Genomic DNA, 13,491 nt, shown 5'->3' with positions numbered 1-13,491 from the left:
AGAAATAGACTAAGGGTCCATGGATAGAAGAGATAAACAGACTGTTATGCTTACTTAATGGAATAATATATAGCAATGAAATGCAACAAATGACTGATATACTCAACCATATCTCAAAAACAAGGAGATAAACAAAAAAAGTACAAACTGGATTATTTCATTTATATGAAACAATAGACAAGACTAATCTACACTGACAGACAACAGTGTTGAAAGTAGTGATGTGTTAAATGTAGCATGAGTAAATTTCCTTTATAAGGATGATAAAAATGTTAGATACAGTAGTACCTCAGTTTTCAAACATCTCTGTTGATGAACATTTTGGTTTATGAATGCCGTAAACCAGAAGTAAAATCTTCGGTTTTCGAACACAACTCAAAAGTCAAATATGTCACACGACTTCCCCTGAGTGCAAGATCCTGAGGCCTAACTGTTGGCTGTTTTCGAATGTTTCAGAGCTTGTGGATTATGTTCAAAAACCAAGGTACCACTGTACCTTTTTTTAGTGTGAGGAGTACTTGGGTTTACATACCTATCAAAGACACTAAACTAGCGATTAAAATCAGTATATGTTATTATGTGCAAATTCTGTCGTAAAAATTGATATTAAAATCCCTTTTAAAATCAGTATGATATGTTTCCTAGCCTTTAGGAGGTAACCAAAGGGAAACAAACACTGTTGCCTTCCCCATTCTTAAATAAACAATCATGGCAAGGAATAAAAAACTCAAAGCCCATGGACGATCTTTACCCTGTAGCTATCTTGAATGGACAGGCTGATGTTTAAAACAATGTATTCAAATGTTTTCAGTTGGAATAGGTTCTCCCTACTTCTATACACTGCCTACAAGTCTCTATTTTTAAAGCTTTTTTGGCTTTACATATTTATGTTACTCTCCTGGCAATTGAAGACATCGCCACATTCAGCCTCTGAATTTTGGCAGAATATTTTCAGATTATGCCATTGCCATAAACACAGGTAGATTCCACCAAATTGCAGAATCAAACAACCTGTTTTATAATGCTGCATACCCTAGATATTTTCACTTTACTTTAGATTGTCCTATGTATTCATCATTGCACCATAGATTCACATGCTTCATTCAAAAATTCTAAGAAATATGTCAATGACTCACTTATCACGTAGTCATGCATGTGCTTAAGAAGACTTCCTAGTTTCACCTACTTAATGTACAATATTTTAATGTATATTTACTTAATATTATGATACCTCTATGATCTAAAAATTACTCAGAATATAGCATTTACATATTCTAATAACTTTATAAAGAAATATTTTTTCATACATCACTCTACATCTTTTCGTTTTATTTAAGTTGTTCTAACGATGGAAATTTATCTACTTGATTTGGATTATTATGATGCTCTTTGGCCAAACATAATAATGTTCTCATTTGATACAACTACAAATATTTTATAAAATAGACATTGATGTCAAATTCTTTTAGAGAAAGTGCTGTCTAATGTAAGACTTACTTTAGCTTCAAAAAGAATAAATAAATTATTAAAGATAACTCTTAGATGTTATGTACCTCTTATTAATACCGTTCCCATACATTTTAAGTACTGATAATATGAATCAATCTTAATGCCTACTGTGTGTTTCCTAGAATGAGAACTACTTTAGATTCATATATTGTTTAGGTACAACTACATATCTTCAAAATTATACTAGAAATTCTTATGTTAGAGAAATCATGTCCACATGCCACAGTCCTCATTATGGGGAGAGTCTGGACACTGCTGTTGAATTCCAAAAGTAATCATCCTGTGCAATATATTTTGTTTCTTTTTCAGACATATTTTGAAACTATAAATCACAATGAGAAAGTTATTTGACAGTCAAAGAAAAATCTTTAATAGAAGTGAATACTGTCTTAACAGTGTCTACTTTTACGTGACTAGTTATTAAGAGCCCAAAGATTCCCTTGGAAGGCTTTCTGTGTTTGTTTAGAATGTTCCTCCTGGGAGAATGCACATCTGATTTTGGAAAATGGCCCTCAATACTGACTGTGGAACAGAAATAAATGAACAAGTTAGCCCAAACTTAAAGCTTATCTGAAGAGAAAACTCCACTGAATTTGAAGCTGAAGTGAAAACGTTTGCCAAGTCACTAAGGCTTTATTTTGGTTTGCTAAAGCCAACAAAAGTGCTAATTCTAAAAATCCATTTACATGTTAGTGCTATCAAAAGTCCTTTTAACTTGTATGGACTAATTTCCCATTACTTATTTATAAAAGTAAGTGTATGAAAACAGTAATAGACAAATGAGTTTTGTCACATTGAAATTGTCAGAGACTATATTTTCAAGCAAAATAATTTCTCTTTTTACATATTATTTACCTGTTACAACCAATTGAGGCTTAATCAATTCATGTAAAATAAAACCATCTTTATAAAAATGAAAGCTAATGTTTTCTAGTTCATAATGAAATTAACATATTTTGTTTAGATTTTTATGATAGTTTTAATATGTCACAATAATTATTTTTTTTAGGTAAAGGGAACATTATTATTTTTATTTTTTATTTAAGTTTATTGGGGTGACAATTGTTAGTAGTTACATAGATTTCAAGTGTGCAGTTCTGTAATACATCATATATATATCATATTGTGTATCCACCACCCAGAGTCAGTCCTCCTTCCAACACCACATATTTGACGCCTTTTACCCTCATCTACCATCCCCCTCCCCCCTTACCCTCTGGTAACCACTAAATTATTGTCTGTGTCTATGAGTTTGTTTCTTCATTTGTTTGTCTTGTTCCTTTGTTGTTTTCAGTTTTATATACCACATATCAGTGGGATCATATGGTTCTCGACTTTTTCTGTCTGACATTTTATTATTAATAAATGGAAAATACAAAGTGCATCATCTTTGACATCATTCTATTAATTAGTCATCACTAAAATGATTTTTCTTAAGAGCCCGTTTATTATAAGAACTGATTTCCATAAGAAGAATGAGATTTTGGAAATTTTACAAAATCAAGACAATTGGAACATTTCTTAAAAAATACTTCATTTAAATGCATATCAGTTCTAAAGATAATCATAGCAATTATTTCTTCATGAAGAATAACCCGGATTTCAGCCTATAATTAATCACCTTGCCAGTCACTGAAATACATTATAGATTATTTTTATTACTGAGAAGCTGTTTTTAGTAGTCATAAAAATGTGTGATTAAGAATAGAAGCCCAGAGGTAGATTAATGTGAAGCTAATGATGCTTAACTTTCAGGGCTACTCACTTTCAGGGACCCCTTCCTGGGCCTTGGGAGACGTGTTAGCAACGTGTTCATGTGATCCTATGTCTTAAAAAAATTATGCAAGAGTAATATTTGAACTACAATCAGGTAAAAGCCCTGTACATTATAAACAGTCATGTTGCTGGACTGATTGGGAGCATTTGGGGGATCCAGGAAAGAAGGAGTTGAATTTGTGTTACATTTAGTTAAGGTGTAGTGGAATGTCTTTATGTGAATTGCAGTGACTTCCATGTAAAGTTAGATTATTGGTAGTGGTCCTGTAGAGATAAGTTCCACTATGCCAACTTGCCTAGCATCAGAACACAGAGGGCAGGGGCTGAGACCTTATCATGACAGAATGTGCCCCACGGTCCCTCACATTGGATGTATATACACAATGGAAGGTAAACAAAGTTTGAAATGAACAGATTAAGTTAGTTATGAAAATCCTTCCAAAGGTTCCATGATCATAATGAAAAGTGGACGATTTAATTCCAATCAATTCCTACTCAAATTCTCCTATCAGAAATATACACAATAATGCAGTGTATGTAATTAAGAGTAATTAGGCATGCAACTTTTTTCTTTTACCTTTTACATTGGTAACCACATAAAAGACAAATCAGAATTTTTAGTTTGTATAGCACACATCTGTAGAGATGCTATAATAAGCAAGTCCATGTGTTGAGTCAAATTTCAGTAATAATAAAATTTTGATCAACTACAATAGAGGAAACACTGAATGAGCTTTCTATTCTACACAAAATATTATTACAAAATCATGGTCAGATGAAGAAATCTGAAGACTCAGGCAAAAATATGGGAACAATTAGAGATGTGTCAGGAGTACATTTAATAATTATTTTTTCTGAATTTTATGGTGTTTGCAGTATTAATAAAATTTTATAACTTGTAATTTGTTGTCATTTCTCAATGTTAATACACGGAAATAAATTATCAAATTTATTATTTATAATTTTACATCCTGTCCTGTTTTTAAAAGAGGCTATCAAAATAGTAAAAACTTTAGGCCTCAAAACACCTGGTTCTGCTCTTAGTAAGCAATTGATTTTCACATTTGAACAATTAGATCAATATATATATTTTAAATTATTCTTCTAAAGCAAGCCTATTGCCATTCTTCTGAATACAAATGCCTAACCAAAATTAATAATAATAGTAATAATAAAATAAAAAATAAACAAAGAAATTTACACAATTTTTGTAGCAAGCAGAACTTCCCATGATCCCCGTTGAGTTAGGGGATGAAGGTATCCTATATTTCTGTGTAATTATGAGAATGGCAAAATAAGTTTGGGAGAATATTTATTAAAGTTAACAATTGTACGGATATTGTCCAATTAATAAAAGTTCTTTCTCTTGCTATTATTTTGAGCACTACATATGGATATAATTTTATTATATAAGAAATTGTAAACTCATGACTTATCCAATCCAAAAAAGCATCTTTAAATAGATTATAACTCACTACAAAAGAAAGAAAGGATACCTTTTCGAAAAACACCTCCAAATAGGTTGTCTTTAAATGATTGCAATACTTAAAAACATTACTGCTCTGTAAGTTTTTCTCCCTTTTACTCAGCATTCTTTTGTTGTATTGAAACTCCTTTTCTTTTGTTTACTATACAGTCCATATGGGAAAATGGTATTCATTGCCTACATTAACATTTTGCATTTTATCTCCAGAAACATGTGACTATGAACAATCTCACCTTTAAGCTGAAATAGGAGGAAAATAATTTTTCTCCATATTTTTCTGTCATCATGTTGGTTATGGCACTTAACATACATTTCAATTTCATATGAGAGCATTTTAAAAAGAATCTGTATAAATTATTTAGCTCTAAAATAAAAATCAAAAGCATTCAAATAATCAGAAATTTAAAATATAATATGCAAACCATCATACTGCTATTATAAAGCCTGTCATTTTTCTTTCATAACTATTTTAATTACACATTTTATATTTTTGCATTAGGGGAATATTTTGTTGTCAAATAATTGACAATGTTTTATATAATACACATTAGATATTCTTTGCAAATAAGTGACTCCTGTACTTGTATAGGGTCCATAAAACCATGCTAAGCAAGTGGATCAGTATAAGCTAAGAAGATTTTGAATGATGAACTCACCCTAAAAATAAAATAATATTTTATATTAGATAGATTTCTACATACAGGGCACTAAGCTGTGTACTCATAGTAGTTTCATTTTTTTTTTTTGTCTTTGCAATTAAATTTGATAAGTAGAATAAATATTTGAATATTTGAATCACTTTCTCTCCAGTTTTATTAAGATATAATTGACATGTAACATTGTGTAAGTTTAAGGCAAACAACATAATGATTTACTATATGTATGTATTGCACAATAACTTTGGTTAACACCCATCACTTCATACAGTTGTGAAATTTAATATTTGTTTTTCTCCTACTGATAAGAATGTTTAACATCTATTCTCTTAGTAGTTTAAATATACCAAATTATATTGTTATCTATAGTCAATCATGTTATACATTACATCTCCAGAACTTATTTATCTTATAATTGGAAGTTTGTACTTTTTACCACCTTCACCCACATCTTGCCCTGGGTAACAGCTTCAATAAGAGGAAATAGCCTTCTTTGTATTTTAAAAAAAATACACAGTATCCAATTTGAAATCATTTATCATATTCCCACTTTTGAAAATGCCCTTTCTGTAATTTTTCCTCAAAAACGTCTTGCTTTATCTTCCCACTCCATGATTGGATATATTTCGTTGCAATCTCTTTGCCTTCCTCTAACACTTTAAATTGTTTTCTTCCTCAGGTCTGTCTTCTAGGTCCTTTTCCCTACTCATTTTACAAAATCTCTCCATGGTTTGAATTCACACATCAGTCTCCATGAAGAGCAATTCTATCTTTAGTTTGCCCTTCCTTCTGACTCCCAGATATATGCTGGACTGCTTCTTTGATGTTGTTATTGGATATCTCACAACATCAAACTCCACATGACCAACATAGCTCTTCAGCTTTCTCCAACCACCCAAATTTGAATGCACTGTCATCACTTAATCAACAAATTTAAGTCATAGTAATCATTCATTCTGTTATGGAATTGATATAACATTCTGTCAATCTACGTCTTTAAATACATCTAAACTTTCCCACAGCCACTTCTTCAAAGAGCGTACAGTCATCTTCCACAATGCAGCCAAAATGATTTCCTAATATCCCTTGCTTGAAAACTTTAAATGGTTCCCCATTTGATACAGAATATATACTAAATTTAAAAACATGGTGTCTTAGCCTTCTTGGGCTGCTATAACAAAATACCACTGATAGGGTGGCTAAACAACACAAAAGTATTTTCTCACAGTTCTGGAGGCTAGAAGCACATGATCAAGGGCAAATTTTGTTTCTTGTGTGAGCTATCTTCCTAGTTTGTATATGGCTATCTTTTTACTACATTCTTACATGGTTTATTCTTGGTGCACATCCAACAGAGATAGATTCAGCTCTCTGATGTCTCCTTTTTAAGGACACTAATCTTATTGGATCAGGGCCCCATCCTCATGACCTCATTTAACCTTAATTACTTCCTTAGAGACCCCATTATCAAATACAGACACACTAGAGATTAGGGCTTCAATGTTTAAATTGGAGGAGGTCAAACATTCAGTCTCTAACATATGGTAATGAATCAAGAGCTGGTTTCTGCTATGCAACCTAACTTTCTTTCTCTGCTAAACTTTTTTGATCTATGCTCAACTTGACTGAATATTTTCAAATTCCTTTTATTCAACAATAAGTTTTGGGTTTTGTTTTTCTCTTTCATTTTGGTTTTTTGGACATATGCAATATTCTAGAAAACATTCTCCTTATCTTGGGCAGCATATGAAGGAAAACCAAACACTGTTTCTAATTTCATGAAGCTTTCATCCTCGTGGGAAAAGAGAACATATGTGTGTATATATATATATATATATATATATATATATATATATATATATATATATACACACACACACACACACACATATATATATATACACACATACATATACACACATATATATATATATACACACATATATATACATATATATGTATATAAATATAATTTCTTTAAAATTATTTCCAAAGCTGGAATATTCTCTATCTCCCTACCTCTCTACCTTACCCAAGCCATATTCTCTCTCTCTCCCTTCTCTCTCTCCCTCCCTCTCTCTGTCTCTCCATGCTATGTCATATCATATATATATGTATATCATGTATATACAGTGCCAAAAAATTGTATATGCATTTTAAGAAAGGAAAAAACTATATTAACATTGTCATACTCAATATATACTGATAACAAATGATGAATATAAGTCACATTTGACTTCAGCAATTACAAGAGGTGCTCAAAGTGGTTACCATCAGCATAATTTTAATACATTTTTTGGTACTACAGTATAGATAGATAGATAGATAGATAGATAGATAGATAGATAGATAGATAGATAGATAGATAGATATGGATACTTTGGTCAATGTTGCTCAAGCAGTAGTTTGCCATAATCAGAAGTGTCTGGATGCTGATGGTAACCACTTTGAGCACCTCTTGTAATTGTTAAAGTCAAACATGACTTATAGTCTTCTTTTGTTATTGGTATATATCAGTACAATTTTAAATTTTAATAGGTTTTTTCTTTTCTTAAAATGTATGTACATTTTTTTGGCTCTCTCTCTTTCTTATTCAATAAACACTCGTTGAGCATTGTTTAATATTATACCACGTTTTTTGTATAGCACTCTGAAAGTATCTTGCTAGGAACACTAATCATTTGGACTAATAATGGGTGTTATCTTGAAAAAAAATAAAGGCTTGGTAGTCAATACTGAATTTAACTATGTTCAACTTGTTTATTTACTACAGAAGTACTCTGAGCACTTAATAAGAAAATGTGAATTACGGATTATGAAGAGACATCGTGTCCTGCTTTTTACAAATGAATTTATTGCATAACATTTCTTTCTCATAGCATGTCTCATAATGGTTAATCTGCATAGTTAACTTTCACTCAATAGTCATCTACAACCTGTATCTTTCTCCATAGTAAGACCAGACATAAGAATTCCTGCAAGAATTAATGGTGCCCTTTACTCTCAACATTTGTGAGCTAATGAGTGACAAAGTTGTAACACTTGCACAGATCAAAGAATCATATGGAAGTTCTCTTTACAGAACTATTTTATATTAGCTCATTATACTCACCTTCAAAGGCATATGCAGAATATAAAGGTCTATTGTAAAAAGAACTAAATAAATAACCTCATTAAAATTTAACTGAGAGTGCATTTATTCAGGAACAATTAGAGTTTTCATAAACATTTTAAGTGCTAATCAGTTCCAATGGGAGGTCTCAAGATTACAGTTGCTTTGAAACTTGTGGTCTGCTGCAAAAATGCCCATATACATACAATAATAAAAAATAACAACAATAATAACACCTTAATATAAAATATAAATATAAAACACCCTGTCAATTGACCATAATGAAAATGAACAATATCATTAAACTGAATTTCATATCTACAATCATTAATGAGGCAAAGAACTATCGTAGGCAGTAATAAAGAGCGATTATGAAAATGTAGATATAAACCACCAGAACAGTTACAGTGCTTGCTAAATATTTAGGTTTCTCTTTGAAATATAGATTCTGATTCAATAAGTCTGAAGTAAGAAAAGCTTGCGATTTGTATTATTAACAGGTCATAAATAAGACATTCCCAAACTTTCTTCATTCTCCATACCCTTAGTGTTTTGTTTTATTCCACATCACTCTTAGGCCAAAATAAATACATAGTAGTATGTTCATTGAGTGGTTAGGTCAAAGAAACTTAAGTACTAAAGTCTTAATAGTCATTTGAAAAAAATAATGAATATAAATTGAAATAAAATATTTTTATTTTATTGTTAACATCTATTACTTATTGGAGTATATGCAAACAACGCTTGAGCATTACAAAACTTCTCAAACTTTGGAATCAGATTGGACACTGTTATCCTCATTTCTGGTTTCACATTGACTTTTATGCAGTACCTGCTTCTCATCACAGCAACCATGAAAAACAAAACTATTGATTTGATATTGTTTTTCCTACCTTAACATAAATGACTCTTATTCATAATCTGCTTTTCAGAGCCCTAAAGGTGTCTTAGCAATAGCAGAAAGGTGCTGGAAGCAAATAATGTGATACTACAGCTATTGAAGCAATGGGTATTAGAGCAACTCCATGTGTTTATTTTATTTGCATATGGCCATTAAGCGATAGGATTTTAAATTATTTGCAAACCAACTCTAAAGAACATATATTTCTGCTTAGCTGTAACATGTGACATAATTTTACTATCAATAAAAAATGCCAAATTTTCATGTATTCATTCATCTCTTCTACATTCAACATTTTAAAAATACTCCAATTTGTGGGTCTTCTGTTGAGGTAGAAAAAATGGAACTGTGTCAGGGGTCCATCCCCAAGACCACCTTAAGTTTCATGATTTGCTAGGACTCACAGAAATCAGATTAACTGTATACTCACAGTTATTACGGCTTATTACAGCAAAATATAATACAGATTAAAATCAGCAAAGGGAAAAAGCATATGGTGAAGTCAAGGAGAAATCAAGAGCAAACTTACAGAGGCGGAGAGACAGTGTTTATTTCTCTCAGCCACAGTGTGTGACAATGTGTGAAATACCACCAACCAGGGAAGAACACCAGACCACTCTTCCGGATGGTCAAGCAGATACAGCTTGACTGAAGAGTGCAAGTCGTCAAGCTGACCCGGCTTTACACAAAGCCTTGAGCATGCAAAAACAGGTATTCACCATTAGTCACATTATTATCATTACCTGGTGTGGCCCAAGTCCTCGGACATACAAAACTGCTGTTAGGCAGACTATCCCAAGGCTCAGAGCTCTGTCTAGTAGTTCCAGTTCTTTTCTTTGAAATGTACAGGGTTTGAATAACCCTGGCCTGCTGAGTTAACTCTTTACTGCTTTCATAATTTGGCTTTCATATTGATACCAACTGTACTTCTCTTCAGATTAATTTTTGTTAAATCATTCTTTCTTTCATATTTGTCCCATTTCATTTTAAACTCCCAGTTTTGCTTCTCTTCAAATCTAAAACTCTATTTCACATTTCTTACCTATTTTGTCTTTAAGCAGCTAATTTATATCCTTTCACATAAAAAAAAAAAATAGCCTTCCAAATTCATCAGGTACAATAGTCCCCTTGTCTGAGGTTTTGCTTCCTGCAATTTCAGTTATGCTCAACCACGGTCTGAAAATATTAAATGGAAAATGACAGAAATAAACGAAAGTTTTAAATTGTGATGAAATCTCGTGCAGTCCAGTTTCATCCTGCACAGGACGTGAATCATCACTTTGTCTAGCACATCTGCATTGTATATGCTCCCCGCCCACTAATCACTTAGTAGCCATCAAATTGACTGTTGCAGTATTGCAGTGCTTGTATCCAATTATCCCTTATATTACTTAATAAATGCCCCAAAGCTTAAGAGTAGTGATGCTGGCAATTCGGATATGCCAAAGAGAAGCCGTAAAGTCCTTCATTTAAGTGAAAAGGTATGTATATGTATAGGAAAAAAATACTATATGTACTATCTGCAGTTTCAGACATTGACTCGGGGTCTTGATATATAAAAATTGACATAAAATCTGTGTATTGATATATAAAAATTGTATATTGATATATAAAAAATTGTATATTGATATATAAAAACATATCTCACACAGTATGTATAAATAGAATTGGGAAAATCAGTTAAATATATTTTTAAATTTCTCAATATTGAACTTTGAGATGGGCTTAAAGAGACAGATATTGACTCCTTAAACATATGACTTCTATTATATTTTTCTTTGTTATCTGAATGGTAAGTGGAATTTTCATCGTTCAAATTCTTAAAACTAAAAACAACCCACTGAAGTCAATTATGAATAGACTCTTTCTAAGTCAACTGCCAAATAGCTCATTAAATCCTACATATGTAGTATCTACAATTTGGTTAGTAACACTGTTTTGGCATACTACAATAATTCAATTTTTCATACAGATTGAATAAGATGTTTAAAACTTAATGTAACTTAGAGGTCTTTCTGTTTGATCTACTTATTTTACATAGTAGGAAATAAAGAGGTGAAATAACTGGCAAAAGTTACAAGGAAGGGTTTTATGGATAAATATCCAAGAAAAATTAAGTTCATAACTTAGAAACTTAACAGTAAATATATATTAAGTATCAGATAAATGTAATTTATTAAAACCAAACTGATATAATACCACATATTCACAAGACTGCTTGAAGTGAAAAATGATCCAGAATACCTAGCACTGGAAAGCACTCAGGTTAAACAAACTTTTATATACGGTTGGTTGTGGTGCTTAATTTGGCAAAATTTTAAACAACCTTTTGTCAGTATCTACTAAAACTGAATATCTACATACTCTATGCCCCAGAAATTTCACTCCTAGATATACAACCAACTAACATGCTTCAAAAATAATTTTCATGTGCCTGTTCATGACGTTCATATTTTAATAGCCCCACTCTGGAAACTACCCAAAAACTCAAGTGTAGAATGAATGAATAATTTATATTATGTTCGCACAGTGGAATACTACAAACAATGGGGATAAATGACCTCAAATGAAATGCAATAATATGGGTGAATTTCACAAACCTAATAAGCATGTTCATCAACAGAAGTCAGGAGTTCACAGCAAATACCAAAACAGAAAAACTATCCTCTTAGAAGTCTAGATAAAGCATAGTTGCGCAGTGGTGGGGAGTGATGACTACTTAATGACAGGTCTTTAGAGTCTGGGGACTATCCTGTTTCTTAATTTGGGTGCATTATCTAGGTGTATCCAGTTTGTGAAAATTGATTGTTATAAAATTATCATATGATCATTTCTTTGTATGAATATTAGACTTTAAAATACAAAGTAAAATATAAAAATAGCACAAAACTTAAACCTCTAGCAAGAATCCTTTCAAAGAAAACTAAGATGTAGGCAATATTAGGAATAGAAAAAACATAATTACAGCTATAGGAGAGATTAACAGGATAATGAAATAATAATATAAAATGCCAATAATTTATTTAATAAAAGAAATAATTTTCTAGAAAAATGCAACTGTCTGAAACTGACTTGGGTAGAAAGGGAAAGCTTGAACAGACCATTAACTATAAAACAAATGGAAAAAACGAAACAGAGTTCTATTTTCTTTCTATAGAGCCATTCTATCAGAAACAAAAAGAAAAATAATGTGTGATTTTATTGTTAATCTCTTCCATAGACTAGGGAAACAGGAAACACTCCCAATTTACTCTATGAAACCCGCATTATAGTGCTACACAATAAAGAAAAAGTAAAAACAAGTATTATTTATGAAATTACTGTAAGTATAAATATATTATAGACAAACTGAGATTTCCCAAGGAATCCAAGATTGTTTTAATAATGGAACATCTATTAAAGTAATCCAATCAAAAATATTACAACTTAAAAATGTAAAACACAAAACTATAAAACTCAGAAGATAACGGGAGAAAATCTAGAAGACTTCGGGTTTGGCAATGATATTTCTGATACAATAACAAAGGCATGATTCATGAAAAAAAGAATGTATAAGCTGTACTTTTGTAAAATTAAAAACTTCTGCTCTATGAAAAACACTGTCACAAGAATAAAAAGACAAGCCACAGACTGAGATCAAATATTTTCAAAAGACCAATCTGTTAAAGGACAGTTATTCAAAATATACAAAGAACTCTTAAAACTCAGTAAGAGAAAAACATAATTTTAAAAATGGGCCAAAGACCTGAACAGACACTTCACTAGAGAAAATATACAGATAGCATATAAGCATAGGGAGAAATACCCCACATTATATGTCATCAGGGAAATGAAAATTAAGACAACAATAAGATACTATTACATACCTATTAGATGGCCAAAATTCAGAACACTGACAATAACAAATACTGGCGAGGATATGAAACAACAACTCTCATTCATTACTGGTGAGAGTGCAAAATGGTACAGTCACTTTGGAAGACAGTTTGGTGATTTCTTACAAAACTAAACATACTCTTACCATATGATCCAGCAATCTTTTTCCTTAACA

Source organism: Rhinolophus sinicus, chromosome 3 (genome assembly GCF_057876585.1).
Source record: "Rhinolophus sinicus isolate RSI-liver-muscle chromosome 3, RSI-T2T, whole genome shotgun sequence".
NCBI lineage: Eukaryota > Metazoa > Chordata > Mammalia > Chiroptera > Rhinolophidae > Rhinolophus > Rhinolophus sinicus.
Note: the sequence above shows the minus strand (reverse complement) of the source record.